Consider the following 6,976-nt stretch of genomic DNA (forward strand, 5'->3'; position numbering starts at 1 on the left):
CATGTGTGTAGAGATCAGCTACAAAGGTTGGACCATAACACGAAATTCTTGAAACCTTGCCATTTTGTTCAATGATAACTAGCTCAATAGAACTTCGACTATCGACCAATTACAATTCGTGGCGTACTCGATTATCAGTTCCAAATAAAATTGACATTCGAGAGCAAGGATTTGCTGCCTACTATGTCCTGTCACCGACTGTGTTTCGCCACCAAACTGCTGGCCTGCTGCGACCGTAGTACGATGGAGCTGCTTTGTTGTTGTATCGCAAATTCAAGTTTCGTAACTCTGCCCCCTGGCCCCGGCCCGGAGGGGGGGCTAGTATAGATGGCAGATTTTAAAACATTATGTCCAAAGCGAACTTTTTTTCTGCACCCCTGCCCGCCCACCTGCCAGCTTACATTATCACTAATTTAAACCCGCCGACAATGGTCTCCGGCACCTCCGGTGGGGCGGCTGTGCGCTTGGTCGCTCGGAGATTGCGACACGCCTCTCGTTCCTCTCAAAACTAGCTCAATGTCGCACCAGCAGCACCAGGGGCGGCACCTTGTTATTCATCGATACCCTCGAGGAGCGGCTGGGGGGGGGGGGGGGGCTGTCACTGGTACCCCTTGAAAACTTTCGCCCCGATTATGCTGCGGCTTCGGCGGATGATGATGAGTTACGGCGATCCGCGGAACTCTGCTTATTAATGGTCCATTTCCTTCGAGCGGCAACGGCAAATCATGAGCCCAGGAGCTGCTTCCTCTCGAACACGTTTCAATCGCGCAATCTAAATCCGCGGACCCTCGTGTGCGTGTGTGTGTGCGCGTGTATGGGGCGCCATTTCCGAAACACCAATGGAGCCCCAAGGGGGTCCCCATTAGTCAATACGCGACTCGTTAACGTTCGAACGCACGAGAGGAAAAGAGAGAGAGAGACAGAAGGAGCCAAAAAGAGAGGGGGAGAAGGCCGGTTTGAGGTGGCGTGCTTGCCGGTGCCAACCTTGACCGTGAATCACGGCGAGTGATCGCACGCGTTCGCATACATGATCCACGGTGATCAGCATAGCTCACTCACTCATACTCCTTGTCCGATCGATCGCTCCGCTTCGATTGCACCATTGCACACCTCGACGTCTCTATCTCGACGACACTATCTAGTGCTAACGGCCATACGCCGGCCGTAGTTTCTACTCTTCTACGAAAACAGTTTTATCGAATTTAAAAAAACCGAAAACACACTAACAAAACACAAAACCGCAAAGTTAAAGCATTGACCTTGCGGCGGACTGCCGATTGGGGTGAGGTTCGTTGCGTATTTTACCGGACAAATCACCTGTCCAGCTGTCACCGTAAGAAGGTTAATGTTTATTCTTTCTTTTGTCGATACCCCGCTTTATTCTGGTCCTCCTCACCTTGTCCTCCGGCCTTTTGACCGGATGTTCCACAGAAACCGTGCATTCTTCTCCGAAAATAATTAATTACACATTTACTCCGTAAACGTGTCCGGTGTCCAGAGATAGGGGATTCCTAGGGATGACGTGTGTAGCACTAGATACATTCCTGGCCTTTATTACGACTAAAGCGCTTGGATTGTGACATTAAATTTGCTTTTTGAACTTTGTTGCGTCACCGTTGTCGGGAGGTGCTAATGCTTCTTATTGATGCTAATTAATTAATGCGAAGGAATTTCCTTATTTTCCTTCAACCATTTCAACGGCCAGCCATTAGCAGAGATACAGGACATTACCATAAGTATGAGTACGAGCATTTGTTTCATCCCAACTGTTGACTCTTTCTAAATGACACATTCAGTCAGCGAGTGGCTATAATAGTCGTAGTTCTTTAAAGTGATTGGGTTTTAAAAGGGACAATTTGGAGCAACAAATTTTTAATAGCAGCTAGAATACCAAAATTACTCAATAGTCGGCCTAACTACAAGGCATCTAGTTGTCTAGCAGTCTGCATAGTGGTTGAGCAAATATGGTTTTATAGTTCTCAGCTTCGAGCTATAGATAGCTACAGGACAACAAATTCTCTCTAAATATTCCCGCAAGACTGATTGCACCACTCAACAGAGATTCTAAACGACCAACGTCAAATAAGAACTTTTTACAAAGACCTTGAAGAACTTTGGCTTCAACAGCTTATGCAAATTGAAAACAGATATCAGCGGAAGCGTTACAGGCATAGGTCTGAGCAAGCATTGGATGAAGATGATGGGCAAACAAAAGGTCATCTTGTGAAGCCATAAAACATGTCTTTGAAATATGTTTCCAAACACGTTCGTGCCTTGAACGATATATTCGTGAAGAAGAAACTAGAAGCCACACAATTTTAATGCAATGCTGATAGATTATCTTATTTGGTACACTATCACACTACTGCTAATGAACTGACTACAAAATACAACACGAGAATCTGCCGTGCAATTAATTACAATATTTTACTCTACAATAACGAAAAACAACAAAAACCCAATCAGCAATTCCGCTGTGACTGTGTCACGCGAATAATCCCACAAATTAATGCCGTCCATCGACCTGACCTAAATGACCCTGCGTAGCCATCAGCAGTGCTGCAGTGTCTGCTTGTTTGTTGATGAGGCAATTCGGAACCATTACCGTGTTTGAACCCATGGCATTTCTTCACGATGTCGTGTATTCCTGTCGCTTATCCGAATCGGAATAGTGGCAAGACCATTAAAACAGCAAATCTGACCTGAGACGAGATGATTGCCAAATTCCGAGCACTGACGACTACGCGGTAGGCACACATTTAGCAAACACATCACTCTCCGTGAGGCCACTCGGAATCACCGCGCCCGGATTTGCCCGGCTGCTGAGTGGAAAAGAACACAAACAGTACGGGCTAAGTAGTACGGGGTACGGTGCAGACTGGCCGCCGGAGGTGCCAACCACTTGAGACTATTGACAGAGAGTAGTCGAACACCGTGACCACCATCCTGCAGCATCACCGTTTTGGTGTGTTACCCTTTTCTGGGTGGGAAGCAACGTAACGGATCGCAGAGTGAAGATTGACGTTTGGCAACACGCTTGCCAACTTTTTACCAACTGTTTGGCCTATTGTTATGTCGTGTTTCCCACTAGTTCGCAGGCTCGCACCCACGAAACGAACGAAATCCAATCAAACGGTAGCATAGTTTTCAGCTTCTGCGTTCGTTTTCTTCCCCCTCCCCAAAAATAGTCATTAATGTGTGTTCGCCGGCTATAGATTGGCCGGTAAAAAGAGAAAGAAAGGTTGCCGCGGACCATGCGACGCAGGAGTTTCGTCACGCTTCCCCTTGGGACTCGCACCATCAATCATGCCCGACCGTGCAGATAGGTGATGGCGGTGCGTTATCTTTGCATCATGCTGAACCTCTCACGAACGAACTGGCTCAGTGGCAGAGTGTTTGGTAGCAGCAGATGGCAATCTCCGACGGCCCAAAATAGCCGCGAGCAAGGCGATGGGATAGAGGTTAGTTAAGCTAGTCAATACTAACCCGCAGCTTCACGCTTCGGCGAGCTTTCGGGCAAGGGCAAAATGCATTCGAGAGGAAGCGTAGTGCCTGTCACCGGTTCAACCTCCAAGCGAGATGACGAAAGTAGTGATTAGTGACACCTCGACCTCGAAGGTCACGCAGACTAGTAATAGTTTAGGACGAAGTGGCCTAGCAGCCAGCAGCTATACTAGCTATCGGTTTCGTGGGATACATCAAATTCCAGACAAAAAATCACCACACATAAAACCCACCAAGGACGCCGGTTTGCGGTGACGTCGTCGCCGACGGTCAGAGGAGAGGTCGATAGCATGATGCCCGGAACGCCAAACGACAGACGACAGACGACAGACGCTGCGATTGCGACTGTTGCGTCCATATATCAGGTCACGCGTTAATCAATGTCTTGTCTTGTAGTTTGGTGGATTTGATTGGATTTTTTTTTATGTGTTTAATGAATTTTAAATTTTTGCATAACGACGCAGCAGGATCCCGATTACGGGTTGTGACATATGCCTCAGACAAGAAATGGCACTTAGTTTTGCGACTCCAGCACTCTTCCGCCATTTCGACCGAACGGCATATTCATAAGCCAGCTCAAGGTGTGTGGCGGTAATTAAACGAAAGATGAATCTGTGATAATAGTGCTAGCTAACTAGCTGCGGACGTAACATTTGCTGTGTTGAGCTCCGTTTCCCAAAAGTTCGTCACTTCATTCATCATAGCATCATTCGGTGAGATACGCGCCGTAACTTTATAACGATCCCAGCGGGGTCTGTTTAGCGAAAAGCGTTGGTAAAACGAGGAGTTAACTTTCTTTCTTCCTAAATCACACACACACACGCACATACGATGGTCCACTCTGGTAGAGAGAGGGGGTGGTACTAACCATTAACGGCAGACTCCCGCAAAGCAATCAGCTGCAATGGTACAGTTAGGTTGCAGTTAGCTAACGAGCTATGTACCTGCCATTACAGGTTTTATGACCTATCCTAGTACGCTCTCTGCATGTGTGTTAGATAACGTCCACCCAACCCACGGTTGCGTTTTAAGCCCTGGGAAAGGCCGGCCAGTATCTGAGTTCAGATGGATGCAGATCACATCTGCAACTTCGTAATACAAACAGTCCAAGGAAGCCGCGACATGAGAAATGTCAAAGTAATTCAGTCTTCCAGTCCCGGTAGCGGCTATAGAGTAGGCTATGGTAAGGCGTACTTGAGCGACCTTCTTGCTACCGATTAGCACCTGCTTCTCTGGCCAGAGTGACCAGATGCATGATCACTTGCGTCAACATGGCGCTAATGGAAGAGACAAAAAACGATATTTGAAACTGTTTGCTATTGCCGCTAGTGATTACAGTAAAAAAGCAACAATGTAGCACAAATCAAACATAGCAGTTGTAGTCGTACTAGCTACTAGTAATCACATTCATAGTACGCCGCCTACCTCGATGTGATTGGACTCCCTTTCGCCACGGATTGTCCAGCGGGGCAAACGAACCATCGGTTTTCCCCCAACCCCTTTCATTGGCCGCCTGTTTTCCGGGCTAGCCCCATATACTCCGATCGCCGTTGTTTTGATGATGATTTTTTTTTCTCGCTCGCTACACGGTCTCACTATCACCCACCACCCAGCAAACGGCACCGTAAGCGACCACCGAGGAAATGCAGGAAAGTAACGTTTGCTCTGTCCATCGGCCGGGGGGTGAGCGCGCGCGCCACCGCGTGACTAGTTTCCGCAAAGTGAAGGTATCAACCTGTACCGCGACTAGCTAGTTTCGTGTGCTCCCCAGAGGCAGCAGCCTCCAGCGGACCATCCCCAACGGCAAAACGACGAAGAGAAATCTGTTGGTGGCCGACGAGAGAGGCCGTTAGCCGTTAGCTAGCGCAGGAAACGCAATATCTTGCACCGTTCCGAAACGGGCTAAGCATTCGATTGAATAACCGCAGCAGCAACAGCAGCAACAGCTACAGCAACAGCGGCTACATCGTGATCTCTGGCCTACGGCGAGTGCAACAAACAAAGGATTTGCTTTAAGAAATGCATTCGTGGCGTGTCTTGCACGGCATGCAGTATGACGACCGCCATGACCTCAAACACAGCTGGTGTCTCGTCCCGTGTCCAGCCGTCCCGTCCAGCAGGAAGCTAAAGCTGCGTGGACAGCGTGAGGCTAATGTGGCCGCCCCCCTGCCTGGTTTATTGCATTTCAGTCGCGCAAAACACGTTATACCACACCAAGTTTCTCAAGCAACGGCCAGCCAACTCCAAGAAAGACTAAATACGTTTCCTGTATCGGCGCTTTTGGTACTACACCGCTTCCTACTACGGATACCTATATCCCGGGCAGTTACATATATCGGAATTTGGGTGGTTATCTAATTTGCTCAACAAATAACCGGACCGAACCAAAGGAGCACAGGTCGCTAAATAACAAACTCGCTCGTGCGCGCCAACGGAACTGCTCTCTATCACCTGCTCTACTGATGCTTCTCCTGTTGCTTCTTCTGTTTCTGGTGCTTCTGCTGCTGAATCCACCTGCAGTTGGAGACGTTTCGCGCAACCACTGGGGACACTTTACACCTTTTGGCACCTTTTTGGCACGGAATGGCACCTCAATACCACTTATTGCACTACACTGAACTGCGCGAAGTAGTCACAAGACGGGACTGCTGGTCCACCGGAATCCGGACGACAATAAGAAGTGAGCTACTGCTACGTCTCGATATGGGGAAGACAAATCCGTGAAACCGTCCGTCCACGCGCACGTTTCAACGGGTTGTGAGTGGCCGACGCTGCCGCTGCCGCCTGATCTGTCCGCTACGATCACCAGCTCGGTGATGATCTCGGCCTCACCACGGCACTCTCGCGACACTCTCAATCGCCCACCCCACCCCTAGAAACGTGCGACTTCGCTTCCACGCGAGAGCTCGCGAAGGTTTGCTGGACGCGGAATCGGCGTCGGTTTCCAACTTCGCCGATGATAAGCGGACAAGCGGACAAAGTCGGAATGTTTATATTATCTACACACCCCGCAGGTCCCCGGTTCGGACCGGACGAAGCGAAAGAGAAAACATAGCGCGCGTGCCCGTACACACACACACGCTGCTTTGGAGGACGGCAACACACCAGGCGAAGGTCTCACCGGAACACCGCTATTTAGGATTTAAATCTAGACTTCTTTACCCCTCACCGGACTCACCTGTGGCGCATGTTGTGTTCCTACGACAACATTACGTGCGTACCAGACTGTTACGAGAGTTGTCATATAGGCTCAGTTGTAGTTGGTTCCGGGGTGGATGCATTTCACATTTCTCTTTTTGCAGGTCTATCAAGAACGCTCGGACTCTGACACTGACACTGGAAATTGAAAGTCCTTTCGAAAGACCCCAGATAGCAGGAACAGTAAGTCCTTTCTCACCAACGATTCTCTTACCCTCGATGGCTCTTCTAGTTATGACCCCAAAAGTGGTTGATTAACCTTCACTGCGGCAGT

At 49.0% G+C, this 6,976-nt stretch overlaps 1 protein-coding gene across 2 annotated transcripts in view; it reads right to left on the reverse strand.

The window, feature by feature from the left end:
* The window catches only part of LOC125951199 (alpha-tocopherol transfer protein-like), an 8,244-nt gene extending 1,862 nt beyond the window's left edge, over positions 1-6,382 (reverse strand). Inside the window, exon 1 of one of the 2 annotated variants that reach the window (XM_049679862.1) lies at positions 5,956-6,382. The gene's annotated coding sequence lies outside the window, so the exon portion shown is untranslated. The remainder of the gene's footprint in view (positions 1-5,955) is intronic. The other variant, XM_049679861.1, reaches the window with a different exon arrangement.
* Positions 6,383-6,976: the final 594 nt, after the last annotated feature.

Source organism: Anopheles darlingi, chromosome 2, assembly GCF_943734745.1.
Source record: "Anopheles darlingi chromosome 2, idAnoDarlMG_H_01, whole genome shotgun sequence".
Taxonomy (NCBI): Eukaryota; Metazoa; Arthropoda; class Insecta; order Diptera; family Culicidae; genus Anopheles; species Anopheles darlingi.